General features: G+C 37.6%; 1 pseudogene; it reads left to right on the top strand.

The window, feature by feature from the left end:
- Nucleotides 1-3,121: 3,121 nt before the first annotated feature.
- LOC129767007 (putative nuclease HARBI1) lies at nt 3,122-26,003 on the top strand (annotated as a pseudogene).
- Nucleotides 26,004-26,529: the final 526 nt, after the last annotated feature.

Genomic DNA, 26,529 nt, shown 5'->3' with positions numbered 1-26,529 from the left:
AGTACTCTTTGGAATACGGCTAGGAGAATGCGTGGCTGGAACCATACCAATGAAAGTGAGGAATACTCTGACCGTTGGATTTTCAAATTTGCAAGGAAGGTTTGTCCCGATTCTGTTCCTGCACAAAGCGTCGTACGCGATATTCCGCTCCAATGCGATTATGAGAATTTTTCGATGGTAGAATTCTCAATTGCCCTCCTCTCATGTAACAATTCAGCTCCGGGGTCGGACAAGATTAAATTCAACTTGTTGAATAATCTTCCCGACTTGGCAAAACAGCGTTTGCTGAACTTGTTCAACAAGTTTCTGGAGCTGAATATTGTCCCGCATGACTGGAGACAAGTGAGAGTGATAGCCATACGGAAACCCAACAAGCCGGCTAGCGATCACAACTCGTATAGGCCGATTTCAATGTTATCCTGTATTCGTAAATTGTTAGAGAAAATGATTCTACTTCGTTTGGACAAGTGGGTCGAATTTGCTCGCAAAGAACAAATGGCTTCCGTTTTTCTCGATATCAAAGGGGCATTTGATTCAGTTTCCATGGAAATTCTTTCAGAGAAGCTTCATAATCGTGGACTTTCACCAATTCTTAACAATTTCCTGTACAATTTACTGTCAGAAAAACACATGATTTTCTCTCATGGCAGCCAGAAATCTTCTCGTTACAGTTTTATGGGCCTACCACAAGGCTCCTGCCTAAGCCCCCTCTTGTGCAGTTTTTACGGCAATGATATGGATGATTGTCTAACTAGAGACTGCACGCTGAGACAACTTGCAGACGATGGAGTTATTTCCATCACGGGTACTAATCCCGTCGTTCTGCAAAAGTCGTTGCAAGATACCCTGAACAATCTGTTCACGTGGGCCCTCAAGCTGGGTATCGAATTCTCTACGGAGAAAACTGAAATGGTCGTTTTTTCTAGGAAGCACGAACCCGCCCAATTCCAGCTTCACCTATCCGGCAAAGCGATCAGGCACTCGATGTTTTTCAAATACCTTGGAGTATATTTTGATTCTAAATGTACCTGGGGGAGACACATTGCGTATTTGAAACAGAAATGCCAGCAAAGAATAAATTTTCTCCAAACAATAACCGGAACATGGTGGGGTGCCCATCCAGGAGACCTCATTCAGTTGTACAAAACAACGGTATTATCAGTGTTAGAATATGGCAGTTTTTGCTTCCGATCAGCTGCCAGGATTCATATTCTCAAGCTGGAGAGAATACAATATCGTTGCTTGCGTATAGCCATGGGGTGTTTGCATTCGACACATACGATGAGTCTCGAAGTTTTGGCAGGAGTACCCCCGCTTACTCTTCGGTTCACAGAATTATCCTACAGATTTCTCATCCGTTGCAAGATCATGAATCCATTGGTGATTGATAACTTCGAAAATCTACTCCAACTGATTCCTCAGTCAAGTTTTATGTCTTTATACCATGAGTACCTTACCCACGACGTGCACCCTTCACCAGGCATCTCCAACCAAGTTTGCTTCCCATACTTTTGCAATTCCTCTGTCATTTTTGATCTGTCCATGCGACAAAAAATCCATGGAATCCCAGATCATCTACGCTCAGATTCTATTCCGCCGATATTTTCGGCAGAATATGGGGGCATAGTTAGATCTGATAAAATGTTCTTTACTGACGGTTCATTCATAAACGAGTCCACTGGCTTCGGCATCTTCAATGAAAATTCCAGTGCCTCTTTCAAACTCAAAGATCCTTGTTCCGTGTATGTCGCTGAACTGGGTGCGATATATTACGCATTAGGGATCATTGAAACATTGCCCATCGACCACTATTTTATTTTTTCAGACAGTATCAGCTCAATAGAGGCAATCCGCTCAATGAAAGTTGATAAACGCTCATCTTATTTCCTAACAAGAATAAGACAACTATTGAGTGTTTTGGTCGAAAAATTATTCAAGATTAGCTTAGCATGGGTTCCCTCTCATTGCTCGATTCCGGGGAATGAGAAAGCGGACTCGCTAGCTAAGGTGGGCGCTTTAGAAGGCACACTTTTTGAAAGGCAAATTGCTTATAATGAATTTTTCCACATTCCTCGTCAGTATACGCTCGTAAGTTGGCAGCGCATGTGGAGTGAAGATGAGTTCGGTCGTTGGTTACACACGATTATCCCTAAGGTCTCGACGAGTGCATGGTTCAAGGGATTGAATGTAGGTCGTGATTTCATTCGCGTGATATCTCGGCTTATGTCCAATCACTACAACCTAAACGCGCATCTCTATCGCATTGGGCTCGCAGCAAACAATCTTTGTGATTGTGGCGATGGCTACCACGACATCGAGCATGTTGTCTGGTCGTGTATCCGTTTCCATGCTGCTCGCTCTCAGCTCTCTAGAGCACTGAGAGCACAAGGCAGACAATCGGATATCCCCGTCCGGGATATCTTAGGTAGCCGTGATCCTGATCTTCTGCTTCATCTATACCTGTTCCTCAGAAACGCCGATGTCAACGTTTAATGATGTTTCCTTCGTTGTGTCCCCGTTTCATATCCCTCCTATCCGATCGATAAACTTTTACTTAGTCGCGGCAATACATACACACACTCTTTACAGATGCACGGGCCGAAGGTTGTGCAGTCCACTGATTATTCAACAAGAGCCAAAGGTTGTACCGCTCATGACAACTCTACACGAGCTGATGATTGCGCCGGCTAGTGGCCATTCTATCCTGGATTCCTCGAGTCGAGAAAGACGCACCACGCTAGATATGGGGTACAGACTAGGGGTGCGTTGCTGATTTGCTGATTAATGGTCAGCTGCATCCCAATAGGAAGTATCCCGTGTCAGGCACACGTACAGAACATCGAAGACTGCGACATACCAATTATGAGAACACTTGTAATACTAACCTCGAGTCAACCGCGAGTAATCGGTTACATATTACTAACATAGTCTAAGAAAACATTGCCAAAATATTGAACTCCCGGCCCCGTTAGGCTGACGCCATATGAGCCTTAATAAAATATATATTTTGGAAAAAAAAAATCAAGTATGCTCATGAGCGTACTTTGCTTCTGAAAACTCTTTTGTTTATCTTATGAGATTAATATTTAGTGCTGCTATCTTACATTTAAACAAGTGAAAAATGTATTATGATGCGCCAAATATTCCTTTTCCGCTCGTTTGTGACATCGGTCCTTCATTTGAGAAAAATCGGGCTACCAAACCATACACAATACGCAGAGAGGGAGATGACAACAATTTCAAACAGTTGTATAGGTTTAGTCGCGAAAATGTAGGTTTCTTAGCAAGAACCTTTCTACCCAACTATGAGGAAACCAGAGGGGGAGCGTTGCAAAACATGCAAAAAATGAAATGTTTCCTGCGTTATGTGGGCGATCCCGGATTCCAGGTATGCTCTTCATTACTTACTCTGGCATTGCAAAAAAAAACAGATATACGCTTTTCTAGGTGGGAGTTGGTGAGGATTTGGGTCTACACCAAACGACCGTTTGCAAAACTGTCTGGCAAACGTGTCGAGCGATCGTTGAAAAATCCCACGAGTGGATTAAATTCCCATCAACGAAGGAAGAATTTGAACACGAAAAGAAATTTTGGATCAAAAAGCACAAGTTCCCTTACTGTATAACTTGACTGCATTCATGTGCTCATAAAACGGCCACACCATTTTGCCGATGAATTCGTCAATCGTAAAGGATTGACGTCATTTAACGTTCAGGCAACGTGTAATGGACGAGAAATGTTCACGAGTGTGGAGTGTCGGTGGCCTGGTTCTGTCCACGATGCCAGAATATGGAGAAATTCCGCCATTCGTGAAATACTCTCCGACAACAACAGCGATGCCGTTATGCTAGCATACCCTATAGCGCCTTGGCTAATGACGCCATTTAAAAACTCGTCATTTGCAGAACAGAGGTGCTACAACATTATGCATACTAGGGAAAGGGTGATAATCGAACGGGTATTCGGACAAGCTAAACAACGATTTCCCATTTTGCAATCAAAAGTCCGCATATCAACGGAAAGAGTCCCACAGATGGTCGTTGCGTGCTTCGTGCTCCATAATGTGGCGAAGATAATAAATAATGAAGATTTCACGTTGCCGGAAGAGTCACTTCAGCCAAACTATGTACAGTTCAATGGGGGAGTCGAAGGTGGCAACTCTATTCGCCATAGAGGACAACGTCGTCGAGATGCAATTGCGATGCACATTAAAAATCAGTTATAATATAAAAAAATATTCTGCCTTCAAAACTTTATTAATTTAACTTTAATTTAAAAAATATATACAAAAAAATATATACACTTTCAGATGATCATGTTCTCTTTGAGTTTTTTTATTTTCAGGACAGCAATTTCCTTTTTCAGAACCAACAGCTCCATTTTTTTTTTGGTTCTGTACAACGTCAGGTTGTAGTTTTTTGACGTAGGACTACGTCTTTCATTTCTATACCGGGGTGTAAAACCAAAGTTTCGAGAACGAAAGCGTTACGGAGACCGGGATTTTGAGCGTTAATAGCTCTTAAACAACTGAACGAAATGGTATGATAAACACTTCATTTGAAAGATAAAATGTCTACGCGTCATATACTTGTTACTTTTTCATCCAAAAACTTGTTTCAATAGTCTTAAAATTGCTTTCAAAACAGGCTATTGAAATCACCAATCGGTATATAAGCGAGCGCCGCTCGTAAACCCACTCAGTTATGATTGAACAGCGATTGGAGCATGTTGTCGCTGTTGTTGTGAAGCTAATTTCGTTTATCATGAAAGCGCTGATGAACGGTGTCACCAAGAGCCTGTTTGTGCACCTAAGGCCAAAAGGGAATCCATCAGGAGGAGAGTGATGCCACGGTTCCGCTTGAAACATCGGAGCAGCACACACACACACACACATACACGCGCGGAATTCTCGTTGCTATCATCGTTGCTGAAAAATAATCTGCCAGTTCCCCTAGGAATTGAAAAATACATTCATGCGAAATAGTTTATTTTAATGTTTCTATCCATATAACACTGCAACCAAATACATTTGGTTTTGTTATTTTTCAATCAATCGCAATTAACAGGAAAGCTTCTGAATATTTTTTTCCCCATCAGTGGAAATTTTCGTATCCAATATTGGATGCATAACATGAAAAACGGAAAATGTTTCACATCGCGAAAATCAAGTCATTTTCGAGCGATTATTTGCTTTCTACTCATATAATGCTGCGACCAAATACATTTCGTTTTTGATTTTTTCAATCAAGTGCGATCAACGTAAGACCACGTCTTTCGGCAATTTATTAGAGGTGCAATGAATCTTTAGGAATTCCCGCTCTACGCGCACTGGCAAACAATGTTTACTCAACAATTTCTCAAACTAGAAATGGGTGTTGTGAGAGAGGATTAGCGAACGCGAAAACGACAAACGGGAGAAAGATACGTTTGGAGGTTGAAGGAAATTGGCAGAAAACTTCTTCATTCTATCATTCAAATAATGTGATTCATACCACATCGTTTTGCCAGAAAGAGATTATTAATGCTCAAAGGAGGAATCGAGTCATCCGAGGAAATTACCCAGCGCAAATTAGAGTCGACTATCGATTGCGGCATTCGTACACAAATAATTTTATAATGCAGTTTCACCAAAGTGATTTCTTCGATATGGGGATATATTTACTACATCATGTCATGCATTTCATATTCTTCATTAAGAAATCCATATCCATGGCACCTACCGGTAACGAATTATTATCGAAACCACGATTTTCGCTAAATGCTCCTTTCAGTTCGGCCTGTAAAAAACTTTTCTGTACTCTAATCCATCAAATTTGGAGCCCTGGAAAGGGCCGTTGATTATATGCTAAGCTAATATAGCAGGCTCTCCTCGGATACGATGGGCCAGCTGGATGTCCTTGGGCATGATGTGACGCGTTTTGCATGGATAGCACACAAATTGGTATCTTCGAATAAGCCTCCTGCAGCGTCATAGCCGCGGAACTTTGGAAGCGCAAGTCGGTTTTGAAGTCCTGAGCAATTCCACGAACCAAATGCTGCAAAGGTAGCTTGCGGATCAGCAATTCGGTCGACTTCCGATAGCGATGAATTTCACGCAAAGTTCCCGGTCGATAGCGATGTGGCTTCTCCACCTATCCTGCTACTGGTGCGCTTATCCGAGCTGACTTCATGTGCCTTACCACCGAATGACTAACGAGCTGTCTGCGAAAGACTAACGAGCTCGAGTCCTCACGGTGCGAGAGTAGAGTAAGAAATGGACGAAAGCAAAGGAAGCGTCATTTTATAAACTATGAAAGTATAGAATCTAAATCCCACCCTTATTATATTCGTGAGTATACAGTAAGCTTATACAAGAAAGAGGGTGGGGTTTACATTCGATTCTTTTATGTTTTATAAAATGACACTTCCCTTGCTTTCGTTCATTTCTTACTCTACTCTCGCACCCTGAGGACTCGTTTCATCGAGATAAGCAAACAGCTCGTTAGTCTTTCGGTGGTAAGGCACCACGAAAGCAGCTCGGATAAGCGCATCAGCCGCAGGAAGCGTGAAGAAGCCACATCGCTATCGACCGGGAACTTCGCATGAAATTCGTCGCTATCAGAAGTCGACCGAATTGCTGATCCGCAAGCTACCTTTGCAGCATTTGGTTCGTGGAATTGCTCAGGACTTCAAAACCGACTTGCGCTTCCAAAGTTCCGCGGCTATGACGCTGCAGGAGGCTTATTCGAAGATACCAATTTGTGTGCTATCCATGCAAAACGCGTCACATCATGCCCAAGGACATCCAGCTGGCCCATCGTATCCGAGGAGAGCGTGCTATATTAGCTTAGCATATAATCAACAGCCCTTTTCAGGGCTCCAAATTTGATGGATTAGAGTTCAGAAAAGTTTTTTACAGGCCGAACTGAAAGGAGCATTTAGCGAAAATCGTAGTGTCGATGATAATTCGATACCGATAGGTGCCATGGATATGGATTTGATAATGAAGAATATGAAATACATGACATGATTTAGTGAATATATCCCCATATCGAAGAAATCACTTTGATGAAACTGTTTACCGTTTGTCGTTTTTAATTGTTGGGAATGGGCATTATTTCTGCTGACTAAATTCCAAGAAAAAAACCATTCCTTCTTAAAGCGTGATTCATTCTGCTTCGGATCAACGGAACAGTATGATAATCATTTCATACAAAAGATAAAATGTCCAAGAGTTATATGATTGCTATTTATTGAGTCGAAAAATTGTTTCAATAGCTTAATGATAGCTTCGAAAACAGGTTATTGAAATCATTCGTATCCGTATGTAGCGCGCCCACTTGGAAACCCATTAATATTATTGGAATGTGAGATGGGAAGCTCATACTTACGTCTATGCATTATGCTGTACACTACAGACTTTTTTTTCCGTACTGATTAAGAAGCCGACCGAACTATCGGTCGACAAGTCAGTCTGCAGTCGGCGGGGGCCCTTAATTTCGTTTTTGCAGGCCGAACCGAAAAAATTTCAGTCGAGTTAACTCTTTTTTACAGTAATGCTTTTGAATCCGGACACTTTGCATTACATTCAATATCATACCACAGCCATAACATTTTTTTCATGTTGAATTTATGCGATTAATAGTTGCTAATATAGTTACTGATAGTTTCTTGATAGTTACTAATCAATCGCATTAATTCAACATGCAGAAAATGTTGTGGCTGCGATATGGTATTAAATGTAACGCAAAGTGTCCGGATTCAAATACATTACTGTATACTTACTTCGATGTTATTCGTTTCTCTCTCAGGGTAAGCAACGAATATAATAAGGGTGGGGTTTAGATCCTATACTTTTATGGTTTATAAAATGACGCTTCCTTTGCTTTCGTTCATTTCTTACTCTACTCTAGCACCGTGACGACTCGTTTGTTTGGGACCAAGCAGATAGATAGTTAGTCTTTCAGTGGTAAGGCACACGAAAGCAGCTCGGATAAGCGCACCAGCCGCAGGATAGGTGAAGAAGCCACATCGCTATCGACCGGGAACTTTGCGTGAAATTCATCGCTATCGGAAGTCGACCGAATTGCTGATCCGCAAGCTACCTTTGCAGCTTTTGGATCGTGGAATTGCTCAGGACTTCAAAACCGACTTGCGCTTCCAAAGTTCCGCGGTTATGACGCTGCAGGAGGCTTATTCGAAGATACAAATTTGTGTGCTATCCACGCAAAACGTGAAACGTGATGTGACGACATCATGCCCAAGGACATTCAGCTGGCCCATCGAATCCAAGGAGAGGGTGCTATATTAGCTTAGCATATAATCAACGGCCCTTTTCAGGGCTCCAAATTTGATGGATTAGAGTTTAGAAAAGTTTTTACAGGCCAAACTGAAACGAGAATTTTCGTGTGGATGCCATACAGCATCGAGAAAATTCCGGAAAGATCTAATCGTTGCTGAAAAATAATCTGCCAGTTCCGTGGGAATTGAAGAATACATCCATGCGAAAGAGTTTATTTTAATGTTTTCTAATTATATGGCGAACACAGCGACCAAATACATTTGATTTCGTAATTTTTCAATCAAGTGTAATTAGCTGGAAAGCTTCTGAAGATTATTCTTTCCCATCAGTAGGATATTTTCGTATCCAATATTGGATGCATAACATGAAAAACGAAAAATGTTTCGTATCGCGAAAATTATATAATTTTCAATCGATTATTGCTCAGTCGCCGAAATTTTCATACTCAGAGAGTTCATTCTCCTCTAGTTTGCCTTCCAAATTGCCATCGTAAACCACACCTTCTCTCGATTCAATCACGCACGAAAAGCATACTGAAATGATATTCTGGTGGTGAAACCGATTCATTTTTCGTGAGGCGTCGTGCACAAATTACGTAACGCGATAAGGGGGGAGGGGGTAGATGTTGCGTTACTTTCTGTTTATTAGAGATAGGAAATTGCGTTACGAAAGGGGGGGGGGAGAGGTGGTTCAGAATTCGGATTTTTAGCGTTACGTAATTTGTGCACGACGCCTGAGGACATCGACAAGACAACATCGTTACTGAACGAGCTGAACGGCGAGGGATCGAGGGATTCATTACCTGGCCTGACCTGACCTGAAATGCAATCAGTTTGTTTTAACTGTGAGGGAGCGCAGAAAAGCCGATGCTGATACTCTCGTGACCAAGAGAGTATCAGCATCGAAATACGGTTCCTCGGGAAGACATAGAAGCAGCCGCCACACACACACACATACACGTGCGCAACTTTTTTCGTTTGCTGGTTATCGAGAGGAAACCTGGAAAGAAATGATCGTTGCTGAAAAATAATCTGCCAGTTCCCCTTGGAATTGAAAATTACATTCAAGCGAGTTTATTTTAATGTTTTCTATCCATATAATACTGCGACCATATACATTTGGTTTTGTGATTTGTCAATCAAGTGCAGTTAGCAGGAAAGCTTCTGAAGATTATTCTTCAGAACAAGGTTTTTTGTATCCAATATTGGATGCATAAAACCTTGAGTCTCCAACGTAACACTCTCGTTTTTGAAGTCACCCAAATATTTATTTATTCATTCATTCAGGATGGATTTAGATTCAACTTCAAACAAATGATCTCTAAATCAACGATAGTCCTACGTCACCCTTGTGGTTATACCATAGATATAACCCACTTCCTGTTTTTTGAACAGAAATCCATTTTCTCTTGAAGTCCGCCTCCGATTTTACAACTTTAGGGTTCTTCCGGAGGGCCTGCATAATCGCCCAATATTTCTCTATTGGGCGAAGCTCCGGCGCGTTGGGCGGGTTCATTTCCTTTGGAACGAAGGTGACCCCGTTGGCTTCGTACCACTCCAACACGTCCTTTGAATAGTGGCACGAAGCGAGATCCGGCCAGAAGATGGTCGGGCCCTCGTGCTGCTTCAATAGTGGTAGTAAGCGCTTCTGTAGGCACTCCTTAAGGTAAACCTGCCCGTTTACCGTGCCGGTCATCACGAAGGGGGCGCTCCGCTTTCCGCAAGAGCAGATCGCTTGCCACACCATGTACTTTTTGGCAAACTTGGATAGTTTCTGCTTGCGAATCTCCTCCGGAACGCTGAATTTGTCCTCTGCGGAGAAGAACAACAGGCCCGGCAGCTGACGAAAGTCCGCATTGACGTAGGTTTCGTCGTCCATTACCAGGCAATGCGGCTTCGTCAGCATTTCGGTGTACAGCTTCTGGGCTCGCGTCTTCCCCACTATGTTTTGCCTTTCGTCGCGGTTAGGAGCCTTCTGAACCTTGTATGTACGCAGGCCCTCCCTCTGCTTGGTCCGCTGGACGCTGGAACTTGACAAATTCAGCTTATTGGCGACATCCCGGACCGAACTTCTCGGATCACGTCTAAACTGCTTAACTACGCGCTTGTGATCTTTTTCACTGACGGAGCATCCATTTTTGCCGTTCTTCACCTTCCGGTCGATGGTTAGGTTCTCGAAGTATCGTTTTGGTACTCTGCTGACCGTGGATTGGACGATTCCCAGCATCTTACCGATTTCCCGATGTAACAACTCCGGATTCTCGAAATGAGTGCACAGGATTAATTCACGACGCTCTTTTTCGTTCGACGACATTTTTCCAAATTTACGAAAAATTGACAGTGAAGCATGGCCAACATGATCTATACACTCTTATCTGATTATAAGCGAAAGCTGAAGATATAATTCCTAAAAATTAAATTTCTACAGCGTTTTTTCCGTGATGCAATTTGATGTGACACACCCTTTAATCATCAAGTGGTATGCATAGGAATTCAGTGAGCAGAAGATATGAAGGCATATCCTTCAATGCAATCTTGAATAACCAAGTCAAAGCGTGGCGTTCGTATCCGCTTTTGTAATCCGTGTTAGGAAAACACTTTTCGGAGTGCAAAAAACAGGAAGTGGGTTATATCTGTGGTATAACCGCAAGGGTGACGTAGGACTATCGTTGATTTAGAGATCATTTGTATGAAGTTGAATCTGAATTCATTCTGAATGAATGAATATTTGGAGAACTTCGAAAACGAGAGCGTTACGTTGGAGGCACAAGGTTTTATGCATCCAATATTGGATACGGAAATATCCTACTAATGGGGAAGAATAATCTTCAGAAGCTATCCTGTTGATTGCGATTGATTGAAAAATCACAAAACCTAATGTATTTGGTCACAGTGTTACATGGATAGAAAACATTAAAATAAACTCTTTCATATGAATGTAATTTTAAATTCCCAGAGGAACTGGCAGATTATTTTCAGTAACGATTAGATATTTCCACATTTTCCTCGATACTGGAAGCCCACCAGTGGTTAATGCTAACTCGATAACCATTTGTTAATAGCACTTGATTGAAACATATTTGGTCACAGTGTTACATGGATAGAAAACATTCAAATAAACTCTTTCACATGAATGTATTTTTAAATTCCTAGAGGAACTGGTAGATTATTTTCCGGATCTTTCTCGATCCAAACGGAAAGAATTCCGTGCGTGTATGTGTGTGTGTGTAGCGGCTGCTTCGAGATCTTCCCGGGGAACCGTTTGTAGCATCACTCTCCTCCTGATGGATTCCCTTCTGGCCTAAGGTGCACAAACAGGCTCTTGGTGACACCGTTCATCCGCGCTTTCATGATAAATGAAGAGCTTCACCACAACTGCGACAACATGCTCCAATCGCTGTTCAATTAGAACTGAGTGGATTTACGAGCGGCGCTCGCTTATATACCGATTGGTGATTTCAATAGCCTATTTTGAAAGCAAATTTAAGACTATTGAAACAAGTTTTTGGATCAGAAAGTAACAAGTATAGAACGCGTAGACATTTTATCTTTCGAATGAGTGTTTATCATACCATTTCGTTCAGTTGTTTAGGAGCTATTAACACTCAAAATCTCGGTCTTCGGCGTAACGCTTTCGTTTTCGAAACTTTGATTTTACACCCCGGTATAGAAATGAAAGACGTAGTCCTACGTCAAAAACATACGAGTGCAGAAGTACCCCCGGAAGGGCGTGTTAAGGAAACATATTCTAGTCTGCACAAAGGCAAGCGAGTACAAAAGTACTCGCAGTTTGCATTTATTTGCAGAGCCGATTTCCCCAGACATCTTTGTTTTGAAGCCTGTGTTAGGCAAACACATTTCAGTCGGAACAAAAGTACCCCCGACTTTCGTGTATTTGCAATGCCGATTTCCCCAAGGCTGCTTGGTTTTGATGACTGCGTTGGGGAAACCACAGATCGGGCCAATAAAAATTAGGCAGTTAGGGCGTGTAGATAACCCTTCACATTTTACAGTTATTCAATTGTTTATCTAATGAAAATAACATTTTATTAATTGCGATAGAAGCGTAGAAATATTCCCTATCACATCAGCATCAAGCAAACATCTTTCCGATCCAGTAAGAAATGTTCGAGTTATAAGCATTCGAAATCTTTTATTTTTTCCTGCATGTTCTGTGTTAAGGTTTCCATTTTACCCCCCATATACTCCGGTTAAACGTAGTCCCACGTCAAAAAATCCTATTCTCATTCCGTTCAGATTATCCCAAACAAACGGACGTTCATTTAAACTCTAATATCGTGCGTACTTCATTACTTGAAAGTTGGACTCCACCTCCCGAAATTCCGCTTTATCATCCGATTGTGGCGTTTTGATTACGTGTTAATGTACCAAGGATAAAGAGCTAGAAGGTCTTTCAGATTAAATGTTCACGCAAAAAAAAATCGATAGCTCCTTATAATTTTTTTTTCGCTCCGTCGATGGTATCAATGCATTTCCCACTTCGGGACAATGACATTCGGCTACTCGTTCAGTCTGATCGGATGGTTTTTAGTTAGTCAATATGTACAATTTACAAGAACGTGTATTTTTGGTGAAATCGTATTGCTCGAACAACCAAAGCCTTAATGAAACTTTGTCCTCTTATGGTAAGAATTTCAACATTTCTCGTTGTCGATTACTTCTTCTGGGGGTACGTGAAGGACCGTTGCTATGTTAACACTTTAAGGACCGGGAAGAAATCTGTAAGAGATGGGACCGCTCGTTTTGACTTGTGTGAAGTTCCTTGCTTTGCTTGCAAGTTTTTAAGAGGCTTTAAACTTTGCAGTTCATTCGCCTCTATGTGTGAAGTTAGATGAAAGTTCAGCGGATGAAAGTTTTTGCTGCGTGCAAGTTTCTGTTCAACGTCTTGCTGGATTTAATGAGTTATGAATTATTTCAGTTGAAATAAATTAATTGTTTATCAAGTAACAACCTTCAAAGTCATGCTCATTAGACAGATAATTGAATCATTCATTTTTCCACATGTCCCTACATCCTTATACCCTCCTTTCCTTCCTTTGCGGGTAATTCGTCCCCTTGCTATAAATAGTAGTATAAGTTGACATGTAAATAAACTATAGATATACGAATAGATTTAAGAATTGAGTGTTCATCAACATTGTTACAATTTCCTTATATCCCATCCTTCTCCTAAAAATATGTCACCCTTCTAAACTCGAGTACACCGCGAGTAATCGGTTTTCCACCTTACTAACCATAGATGTAAGAAAATTTTTTATATATATATATATATATATATATAGTTTTAAAAATATATTTAAGAATTCGGCTCCTTTAAACTTAAGTAACTGAGCCTGTAAAAATAAACGAATTAATAAAAAAAAAAAATCTTTCCACAATTTTTTTTCTTGATCGTGACAGAGAAAAGTTATAGACTGAAACGTGAGCATGGTCCAATATAGGGAAATATACAGAATTTTGAAAATCAAAAAAAAGTTGTTCGAATAGAGTTATCGAAATTATTCGATAGAGAAATATTTTACCTATCTTCCAGCCACAATTTTATTAATCGGAAAAGGGTCTGAGAAAAGTTATAGGCCAAGTTGTATGAAAGACATGAATTATTTCAAAGAAAATTGGAAAGGTTCTGGCTGGGTAAGGAAGGCTGTGTAAAACAGGGAAAATATCTATTGTAAAGAAATTTTGACTATTTTTCGAATCCCTATGTAATTCCCCATAGGATCTATGGTGAAAAACGTACCTTTCAATTCAAAGCACGCCATTCTCAATAGCTTCGAGATAAAAAATAGAAAAAATACTGAAAGTGCATCTTTCTATGATATATCGAGAAACATAATCAAAAAATAAATTCCTGAAAAAACAAAATCTGAAATACAGAGTTTTTTTGATGATTTAGAGATTCAGTACTAATATGATACGTATTTAAATGTATTCCTACGACTTTTATTGATAAGTGTAATTTTTTTCAGATGATAAAAAGATAACTCTCCTATATGGTTCACTATACGAGCTATAGTGAAAAATGAGATTTTTTTTCCCCATTTTCAATAGGGTTGGAAAAGAAAATTTGAGAAAATACTCAAAGTATCTACTATGGTGTACCGCGACGAATTATAGCAAAATCCTATCCCCCGCGTAAAAAATTCTGGGTGTATAGAATTTATTAGAGTTTTCAAAACTGTTTTTTATGATTATTTGATGAACTATTTATTATCAAATACGAATTCGAAACTTTTCGTGTATACAATATTATCTCAGTACTGAATGGTCCTACAACAACGTTTTAGAAATCGAATGAAAAATAGTTGATAACTTTTTCCACTACAACTGCATACATCGAAATACAAATTTCTCTGCAAAATATTTCGTGTAAATCCATGTAAATTATGCTTTAAAGTGATTTATATCCCATCTTCATGAGTTGATAGTTCATGATTTTAAAGCATTTCAAAAATCGCCTAAAAATTTCGACTTCCCGCTCTGTTCCTTCAACTTTTTTGTCGAGTGTGAAAAAGGTCAATTCAATTGATTTCAACTGAATTAATTCATTATTCATTAAATCCAACAAGACGTTGAACAGAAACGAAGAAAAAAAGAAATAACTCGGATTTTCAACAGTATTGAAGTCGTAATGTTAGAATTGTACATGAAGAATTTTGTTCACCGTTTAAAACGCGTTATTGAAGAAAGATGTGGCCAAATCGAAAATGTCCTAAAATAAGTTTTATTTTAGTTTCTTTTAAAATAAAAATCGTTTCATATTTGTAGAAGTTATTAAAATTTGTTGCGTGAACGTTTAATCTGAAAGACCCTATACGTTAAAGTTTGCATTTCCATTGAGTTGAAAATATTGAATTAATGGAAGGCGGCTCTATTTCATTTGATCTTCTTTCCCCTCCGTGAACAAGCGTGGACATTGACAAGACCCGTCCCCCTGTATTCGTAAGATACTTCCTCCTTATCCCGATCGATGCAAGCTCATCGGATTGGAGCCATTGGGCCTGAACCTGAACGTCACTTCACGGTGAAAACGAAATGAATTGTATGCAATTTGTGTGCATTTTATTCCGTTTTCACCGTGAAGTGACGTTCGTAATCAGGCCCATTATCTACCAGGCGCGCTACATGGCAGGGGATGTTCATTTTCGACATAATCCAAGGATCCATTGACTGTCCTGAACTTCTCGCACAGGTTCCTTTATACATCCCTTCTCGCCGTTTTGGAAATTCGTCACTTTTAGCAGTTTCATCTCATACTTAGAACCAACTACGGCTACAATAAGCCGTTTGATTTATGTCTCCGTCTTTTTAATTTTGTTTGTGATGAATTTCAATGTGAATAAAAATGTGTTTAGAAATAGGATTATTAATTATACATATATTGTAAGTAATTTAGTTCAGTCCTTGCGAGTGATCGGAGACGGTGTTAATAATAATTAATTAAATAAATGAAATATCAAAACCCGTATTTTTTAATTTTTTTTATTAGATGCCCATTTTCATTTTAGGATGGTCAAAAAAATCTACTTTTTCCCCTTTTACAGAAAATGACTTTTCTTCAAAAATTCATAATTTTCGAATTACTGAACCGATTCAGATGAACGACATATCAAATCAAATCCAATTAGCTAGTCTTTCTTGGAAAAAAATATACTTGCAATAATTTTGGATTTTCATTTCGTAACTATCGATTGTATTTGTTTTTTATAGTTTACATGGTCTCGTGACCAAGGGCGCTATGTTTTTTTTCTTGAAAGCTGATGTTTTTTTACATAACATATCTAAAAATCAGAGAGACTTTTTTTTTGTTCTTTAGTTATGATTTATCAAAATTAACCAATGGTCCGAAAAATCATTTTCCCCTTTTTTTGAAAACTGATTTTTTTCAAAAATTCATAAGTTTTTAACTACTGGACCGATTTAGATGATCGATATACCAATTTGAAGCCAATGAGTTTGTCTTTTTTTTTAAACAATTGGATCCTGATCACATGAATGTAGTCCTTTCGGATAGGAATATTGAACGAAAATTGTACATGTTAGTTTGAGCAATCATATCTCAAAAACGAAACAAAATCTCTGATATCCGGATATTCTATGCAGCAATTCCAAATGAAGTCGTCCTAAAAATGCAGATTTTAAAAACTTGTATTTTTGATTTCAATGAAAGTGTGTATTCCGTTTGGGTTGGAGGGACTATGAGTTTTTCACAGCAATTGCGAATTTTTTGACTCAAGCGTAACTTTTGAAAAGGGCGTATCGATTTTAGTAAGAGAAATCTTTGATAATTTATATCTCAAAAACTATGAGTCGTACCGAAATAGTGTCTTAGAAAGAGTTATAGAGTATTGATGGTTGAATATGAAAAAGTACACTGAGAAGAAAAATTAGTACTCTTTTTTTTATTTACAAAATAAAAATTCAATTTGCAATATCCAAAATACATATTTTTGAATATTTTTTAAAAAATTTTCATACAAAATAGAAGTCATGCAGAAAATTTAAAAAATGGGCCCAAGATAGTAAAACTATTTTTGACGAACTTTGAGGAACATCGAATTTTTAGAAATTTTCTAAAATTCGTATTTATGTATGTTAACAATCATTTTTAGCCACAAATTATGAATCCTGATGTGACTTAAAACAAAAAAGGTTTTTATCAATCTCCTTCTAAATGTAACCATTCTCGAAATATTTAAAAAAATATTTCTAATTTATTGTCTTTTTTATAGTGAATAATCCCTTTTAATATGTTTGTCGTGTTATTCCGTCATGTTCATGAAATTTTATTTTATTTTTTAATATTTTTTAAATACAGTCAACTCTCCCTAACTCGATATCCAAAGGGACCATCGAGTTAGGGAGGTATCGAGATACAGAACATTTTTTCCTAATTTTTTTTATGTCTTAAATTGTCATATATTAGGGTAAGTGTCCCAATTATGGTATTAATTTGAATTTTTGATTCATTCCCTTAAAGTGAAAAAACACCTTTCTCATATAAAAAAAATATAATATTAGAATCACAGAAAAGCCACTTAAATTTCACCTTAATGCTGAAAGGTTAATTTTTTTTCTTGAAATTATTCATAACTTAACTTTTAATACTTAACTTTTAATAACTTTTTTTTTCAAACTGTATACAATCGAGTCCTAAATTTTACATAATCGAATCATATATAATCGAGTTTGTATATAATCGAGTCCGACTTGCACGAGGCACTAGGTTAACAAAGAAAATATTGATTAAGTCTGTTCCTCAAACTGAATTGTAACGATCACGCAGGAACTGTTCAATCACAAAGAAATGTTCGAATAGTTTCACAGGAACATTTTCAGTTGATTTCAATATTCCGGACATATTCTTCAGGTTTGATTTAACGTTCGAATTAACATCTCAATAGAACTACTATCTTCAGCGTTTTTCTCAGGTTTTTCAACACTTTCTAGTATATCGGTATCTGGCATCAGATCACAGCAAATCACGTTTTGGTCCTTTTTGCACTAATTATTAAAAGACATTGAGCAATCGAACGGTATTGTACCGTCGACATCGCTCACGACACATTAATTATGCCAGCGGAATATCACTCCCGTCAATGTTGGTTGTGCTTCAAAGTAAGGATTTCCCAGTTTCTGGACAAATTCTCAAGCCATATCCCGAAGAATAGAAGAGGGGTAAATTAATTTGTCTAGCTTGACAAGACAAAAATTCATTGACCGCTCCAGCTTCTCGATTCTGACCAACCTTATATGCTTTTGGTCTAGATACAATTTTCCATTCCGATTCCATTTTTACTTTAGTTTGAGTAGTGTTGATACCGCACTTTGTGCAATACTGCAATTATTTGCAGCTTCAGACCTCTTCCGTCCATATTTTTCGACCTGCTCGATGATGCTCAAACCTTGCGCAATGGTTAGCGTTTTGATTGTTCGCTTGAAAGGTTTCTCGTGGTTTTCCATACTTGAAAAGAAATTGTTTGATGACACGAACACTGCGTCTTCACTTTCAAGGGCAATTGAAATCTGAGGTAATAACGCACATAAACATGTACGCGAAAATCAATCGAGTTAGGGAGGTGAAAATCCATGGAAAAAAGAATCAAAACACATCGAGTAAGAGAGGCATCGAGTTAGGGAGGTATCGTGTTATGGAGAGAAGAATGCTTGTAAAATCGAAGGTGCAATGAAATCCATCGAGTTAGGGAAAATATCGAGATACAGAACATCGAGTTAGGGAGAGTTGACTGTATATCTAGAATAGTTGCATTTAGAAGGAGATTGATAATAACCTTTTTTCACATCATTTTTCACATCCCATCAAATCACATCAGAATTCATAATTTGTGGCTAAGAATGATTGCTGACATACAAAAATTCGAAAATTCCTAAAAATTCGATGTTCCACAAATTTCATCAAAAATAGTTTTACCATCTTGGGCCCATTTTTTAAATTTTCTACATGACTTCTATTTTGTACGAAAAAAATAAAAAAAATGTATTTTGGATATTGCAAATTGAATTTATATTTTGTAAATAATAAAAAGAGTACTAATTTTTCTTCTCAGTGTACATTTTTTTCATATTCAACCATCAATACTCTATAACTCTTTCTAAGACACTATTTCGGTACGACTCATAGTTTTTGAGATATAAATTATCAAAGATTTCTCTTACTAAAATCGATACGCCCTTTTCAAAAGTTACGCTTGAGTCAAAAAATTCCCAATTGCTGTGGAAAACTCATATTTCCTCTAACCCAAACGGAATACACACTTTCATTCGAATCAAAAATACTCATGTTTTGTCATTTGTCGATTTCATTTGGAATTGCTCTATGTGAAAAACCACAGCTTTCAAGAAAAAATATAAAAAAAGTGGCGCCCTTGGTCTCGAAACAATGTAAACTTTGAAAAACAATTACAAGCAATAATTACGAAAACAAAATCCGATTTTCTTCCAAGTTTAATTTTTTTCAAACAAGACTAGCATTGGCTTTAATTTGATATATCGATCATTTGAGTCGGTTCAGTAGTTTTTCATAAATTTTTAACTCAAGAACAAAAACTAACTCCTCTCTGATTGTTGGATATTTTATGTGAAAGCAACTCAGCTTCCAAAAAATATATATTGAAAAATATAGCGCCCTCGGTACCGAGACCATGTAAACTACAAAAAACAAATGCAATTGATAATCACGGAAACAAAATCGAATTCAGGAAGTGTAATATTTTTTCAAAGAAGACAAAGAAGACAAATCATTGGATTTAATTTTATGTATTGATCGTCTAAATCGGTCCAGTAGTTCAAAAATTATGAATTTGAAAAAATGTCAGTTTTGAAAAAAGGGGAAACATTGATTTTTCGGACCATTCTTAAATGAAAATGGGCAACGTAAAGAAAAAAATTTAAAAAAAAATTCATATTTTGCGATAAAGACCAAAAATACCACTTTTCACGAAAATCTGAGGATCACTGTATCTGTTTGGCGTGGAATGGCTGTATAAGCAATTCAAATTGTTCTTAATCTATATTCCAAACTTATATATCGGATACCGGTCCATATTTAACCATATAGTTTAGGGAAAAAAATTCTTGATTTATTGATTTCCGAAAAATATATCTAAGCCTGATTCAGCTTCAGATAGGGGATTACAGACTATGTATTCCAGAATACAGACACACATTTATTTCAGATCCTGAAGTTGCAACCAAATCAGGGGACCTGATTCCAGGTGTAACAATATTCATTCCTGATATGAATCACAATCTCTAGTTTAGTTTTCATATTCAGATTTCAGATTTAGATTAGATTAGAGATATTTCGCATATTTCAATTTGGATTGGTCTGTTTATTTTTTGTTATATTGAGTTTTTCATCATTCCTTTTATTTCAAAATTTATCATTTTTTCCTTTTTCAAATGAATAAACAGAGATTAAAGAATTCCATCGCTGACTCATGTTATTTCCCATCTCTAACACAATTTGTGAATTATATCTCGGAGCGAATTTGTCGTTTATCTTCGGAGGACTTTGAAGTGCGAAAATCGCAATGCTTAAAATATCAAATCTATTCCTCATATTCTCATTCCTCATTGAAACAGTTGAAGCAGTATCTTGTTGAACTACCATATATATATATATATATATATATATATATATATATATATATATATATATATATATATATATATATATATATATATAGACAGAAAGACAAACAGACAACATTCCATTTATATATATATATATATATATATATATATATATATATATATATATATATATATATATATATATATATATATATATATATATAAATGGAATGTTGTCTGTTTGTCTTTCTGTCTTTCTGTCTGTCTGATTCTTAAGGACTCGTAAAATACTGAACCGATCGACATGAAAACTGGTATGTAGAAACAAATCTTGAAACACAAATTTCTGCATAACTCGAAAACGAATCAGGCAAATAGTGCCAAATTTGCATCTGAAGGTATTAAGGTGTAAAAAACGTTACTATGGTGAGCAGACTCTCCTTCTCCCTCTCGAAGAACCATACAGATGAATCATAAGTTTCTGCATAACTCAAGAACTTATCAAGCAAATGGAACAAATTTCGCTATATGGATGTTGTAGGGGGCAATACACGTTTCTATGGTGGTGTGACACGCCTCCCCCTCCCTAAGAGGGGCTGCATTACTCGAGAATCAATCACGCAAACGGAACCAAATTTGGGATGTGAGGGCTTTTGGGTACGAGAAATGTTTCTATGATGGTTTGGCATTCCTCCCTCTTCTGGAATGGAAGGGGGGGTTCCGAAAAATTGAAACACATATTTCAATCAAACATATTACAACCAAACATGACAATTGAAAATTTTCGGAATACTCTGAAGAAAATGGGAAAATTTGAGAAAATTGAATTCCCATATGTTCTACAATTTCATAGTGACAAGCGTTGTTAGTCCATTTGATGTTTGCGCTAACACAATTGCTATTTGTTCGAAAGTGGAAATGGATTTTATTGTGATAAAAATCACTCCTATAGCTTCTTCTATCTATAAAAATGGATCGCCAATTGTGTTGATAAGAGCATTATTCCAGGAAGAAATAGTCCGATTTAGGACTGTCTTTATTCTATCTTATTTTCTGTATCAAACATTTATTCCATGTAACGGAGAAACATGTTATTCGCAAGTGGTTGGAAAATCTTGAACGAGAATTGTGTCTGAAAATAATCTCGTAATAATAATATCATACTGACGAGTTTTGGTAGAAGTACTAGCAATTTTATAGTAAAAGGTTATTCTAAAGTGTAGATTAGAAGATCAATCAATATACAATTCTGCGATTGGACCCATGAACGTGCTCTTAGTAAGAAAACGTGGATTAATAACGAAAAATAAATTTTGAGCGGGACGAAGTTTGCCGTATCAGCTAGTGTAAAATAAAAGCTTCTGTAACTCGAAACAATATAAATCGGAAATAGTTAACAGATTCCAACTTGAAACTCAGACTTATAGTTCCTCTCGATTTTTGGCTCCCAAACTCAAGATTTTAGATACTAGCCCTGGCTTAGCTTTGTTATCATGCTCTAGGCTCATATTCAACGATTGCAGATGCCATACTACCCAACAGTATATTCAACATCTGCACTTAATATTTACTTAAGACTTTTCTGGATTTCTACGCATCATTAGTCATCGTCATCTATGGATATTGATATGCCAATTTTTCACGGCGTTCGGATATAATTCTGTGAATAACGGACAATTTAGAATCGAGTTATTGCTTTTATGAGGAGGCAGCGTGTTTGTGCTTCATTTCTTACGATATAATTCACCCATCAAGTGTTTGTACATGCTAATTGATTGATACTCACTCTGCATCTGATTGGTACATTCTGTGCAATTTTCCTAAAAACGAACATCAGATTGCAGGTAAACAATGGCATCTTTCGTATTTTCCTGATGTAGCAGCATGTATCAAGCAAGAGACACTCTGCAAATACCATCAAGAGCTTCCCCAAGTAGATATTTGTTTGCTAGTCGCATTAAAGCGCTCTTCACAGGGCTGAGTCGGAACACTTTCAAAGAGATCCAGAACTCCAGCTCAAAATTCTTCACGACACATTCTAAATCTGTTGGTAAATGTTTACCCATCCAACTATCATCACTCGTCTGCCACTTTCACGGAATTCCAGCAAATCCAAACCATGCAACATTGCCACACCCGTCGGATGCAGTTTTTACTCCACAAACAGCTTCCGGAGAGCGAGCTTGGCACAATTTGTGCACTGCAAAATCAAATAAACAAAAAAAAGTGGGCCATACTAACTACCGAGAACAAGTCGCACGAAGCGCTACTATTATCGGAAATATTTCCGGTAGAACTGGTAATGAATCTAAATTTCCGAATGGCATCAAGTAATTTGAGCCGCCAGACAATAACATATGTCATAACTAAAATCACATAACTCCGTAATTGAGTCTCTAAAATTATACATCATTGATTCCGGCGATTGATTTGCGCCTGTCCAAATGTTACCATAGCGGGTCATCAATATTCATATTCATATTTGTGGAAGCTTCGGAACCATATTAAAATGGCTCACAGCAAATAATGGCGCGGTCGGAATTCCGAACAACCCAATGCTGCGAGGTTGTGTAGATGTACAAACTAATTAAGCAGGGATGGCCCCACCGGTTTGCGATTTGATGAACCGCGGAATGCGAAGCTTAGTGTTTGTCTTCGGACGCCGGTGGAGGCGGCAGGTGGCAGGGGATTACGATCGATTACATTTAATACGCAGAAAATGACAACAAGCAAACAAGTTGTTGTTGTTGTTGGCTGGTTCCCCGTACCAACCCCCGCCCATAATGATGTTTGAGTACGAACCGAAAATGAACAACCATAAAACTGATGACTATTTTTGGAAAGCCCATCCCGCAAATTACTTTCCAATCGGTGCGCGGAAAAGCATTGGGGCCAATATAGCTCGAATCGTAAAATTGACTAGGAAATGTCAACCAACGGACTTCATCGAAGGCAAATTTTTGTTCCTCTTTGTGACTGGAGAATTTCTTCATAAGGATATCAACACCGAGCAAGCACTTTATATCGGAAATGATGTTCACAATGGGAGAGAAACTTAACACAAAATGAAACAATAGAATACGAATGATGTGCCATCCGAGGCAGAGTGTCAATAAATCAAATTTAGATTTTATTGCTTTTTGATTGCTCAATATATTGAAGACAGTAATGCTTGACATTAATTTCTCGTGCCATTTGCCAGGAGAATAAATAGTTGCTGTCGAGTACGTAACTCCGTTGAATACTTTTTCCCCACAGATTCTAACATCGCATTTATCACTTATCTTTGTTCTTCGTCATTGCAAACATTTAGTGCAAGTTTGATCATAATATACATATTAGACACGTAACTAAGTTATTTCAGTTTTGACGTAGAGCTACGTCTTTCAGGAAGGGTGCCAAATCAGAAAACAGGTCACGTTTTTATGAAATAAAGTTAACGTTAATAACTTTTTTCACTGTGAATGAATTCTCATGATTTGCATATCAATCGAATCGGAAATTCTCTAAGATTTGATTGATATGCTAAACATTACAATTCGCTTATCTCTAAACGGTTTAATTTTTCATTTGTTCTGCCGATTTGTGTGCTAACCCTACCCGTATTTCGAATGCTTATAACTCGAACATTTCTTAACAGATCGGAAAGATGTTTGGATCAATTGATAGGAAATATTTCTACGCGTCTATCACAATTAATAAAATATTATTTTTCATGAGATGTTACGATGTTAGATGTTACGGTTCCCCCAGCACAGACTTCAAAATCGATGTACCTGATGTATCGATGTACCGCTTTTCAAATATACATGCAAGTCGGGGGTATTTTTGTTCCCACCGAGCTGTGTTTCCCTAACACCAGACCCTAACCCGCTTTGCAAATACATGCAAGTCGGTGTCATTTTGACGTAGGATTACGTCTTTCGGGAACATATTGGGGTACAAATTGAAAATCGAAAATCGAGCACACCGTGAAAATTGTCCAATTTCAAACGCCTATTGCTCAGTCATTTCATGATGGATTGGTGAAATTTTTGCATCAACCGATTTCTGCACTTCATAACAATTTTTTGTATTGAAGAAAATAATATATGACATGAAACTAACTATCGAACAATTGGAAAATCTCAACCCCTATCCTTACGGAAATACCCACTTCTGATTGGTCGAAATTGACACCACATGCGGCGGTTCCCTAACAGAGACATCAAAACCAAGCTATCTGGGGGAAATCAGCATTGCAAATATATGCAAGTCGGAGGCATTTTTATATTGCAAGTAAGGTGAGTGATACGATTAATTCTAGCGAAAAAAATTTAAATTTGGAACTTTAATGTTTGTTGCTTCGAGAAATTTCACATCAATGACCGATCGTGTATTGTGGAAATGTAAGTGTAAAATTGTATATTGTCACAGTTGTGTTGAAAATGACTTGATATATGAAAATTTAATTTTCATAAATAAAAGCGTGATGTAATTTCTTCATATAGTATTAGGTGTTGTTAGTCCAATTAAAATTCGCATTGGGTTGAATAAACACTCAGAAAGTAAAAATTATAATAGCCTTTTCTATTTCAAATATGTTTTCTCTATATTAAAGTAATATGTTTTTACTGATGAGAAAAATTGATGATTGTGTTCGGTATAGGCAATTATCATAAATTGGTGAGTTTTTTTTTCTTTATGTCATCCATATATAACACTGGAGGCATTTCGTCTCGTTCCACTATGGTATCTTTTATCTGATACGCACCATCCAACGACGGTTTACTGTCCTTCATGTAAACACTGGTATAGTGAACAAACAATACCCAACAACCAAACAAAACGGCCGTTTTCAGGGCCACCAAATCATTATCAAAGAGTTCAACGATGTAATTCTTCAAACATATCCAAAATCAACAGATAACCTAACGGAATCCTCCGTCAACTATGCGGTCGTGTCTCGGACACAACCCTCCTGTAACTTTTTTGGTGTTGAGTACTTTTGTACTCGCTTGTCGTTGTGCAGACCGGAATATATTTCTCTAAAACGTACTTTTAAACTGAGAAGAATCATTTCAGATACTAGAGGTGAATGAATTTTCGCGGTTCGAGAACTACGTAAACATGGGATGTGCAATATTTTCAGAGGGAAATGTAAAATACAATGATCGTTTGACAATTCTTCTGTTCATATATTTTGGTAGTCCTTGGCATCATATCAAACGTAAAAAGACGTTATCAAATTTATTTGTAACGAAGAACATAATCTATTACAAATATTTCGATGCATTCTAAAATTATATTCGAAGTGGTAATCAGTAATGTTGTTTCCATCCGCGATCTCGGTGTGATCATCGACAACAAACTGCACTTCAACGAACACATCAACGTAACCACCGCCAAAGTGTTCGCAGCCCTATGGTTTGTTCGACGTAGCACCAGCAACTTCCAGGATGTTTACGCCATGAAGACACTATACTACTCATTGGTTCGTAGTATCCTGGAATATGCCGTAAGTGTGTGGGCTCCATTTCACGCTACCCAAACACTCCGAATAGAGAGAGTTCAACGCAGCTTCGTTCGTTACGCCCTACGCTCACTACCGTGGTCTGACCCAATGAACATGCCCGATTATGAAAGCCGCTGTAGACTCATCGCTCTCGAAACGCTTGCCTCCAGACGTTCGAATCTACAACGGCTTTTTGTTTTCGATTTGATTTCGGGAAACATTGACTGCCCATCATTGTTGTCCAGTGTTTCGTTTTATGCGCCTGCCCGTCAACTTCGTGAGCGTGAGTTTATGAGTTTAACGTTTGTTTATTAGACGACATAGAACCTCTTATGGCCTCAATAACCCGTTGGATGTTTGTTTTCGTTCTTTTAATAGTGTTTGTGCAGTGTTCGAATTTGATATGTCCGAAAATATTTTCAAAAATAGGATTAAGGCTTTATCGATTTAAGTTTAGTCTGTGGAATTGTTTATTAACATTCGAGACATTGCAAATAAATAAAATATGTATATATATATATATATATATATATATATATATATATATATATATATATATATATATATATATATATATATATATATATATATATATATATATATATATGGAGGGGTAAAATGAAAACCTAAACACAGAG

Source organism: Toxorhynchites rutilus, chromosome 2 (assembly GCF_029784135.1).
Source record: "Toxorhynchites rutilus septentrionalis strain SRP chromosome 2, ASM2978413v1, whole genome shotgun sequence".
Lineage (NCBI taxonomy): Eukaryota > Metazoa > Arthropoda > Insecta > Diptera > Culicidae > Toxorhynchites > Toxorhynchites rutilus.
The sequence above is the reverse complement of the archived record's forward strand: the minus strand, read 5'-3'. Positions and strand labels throughout refer to the sequence as shown.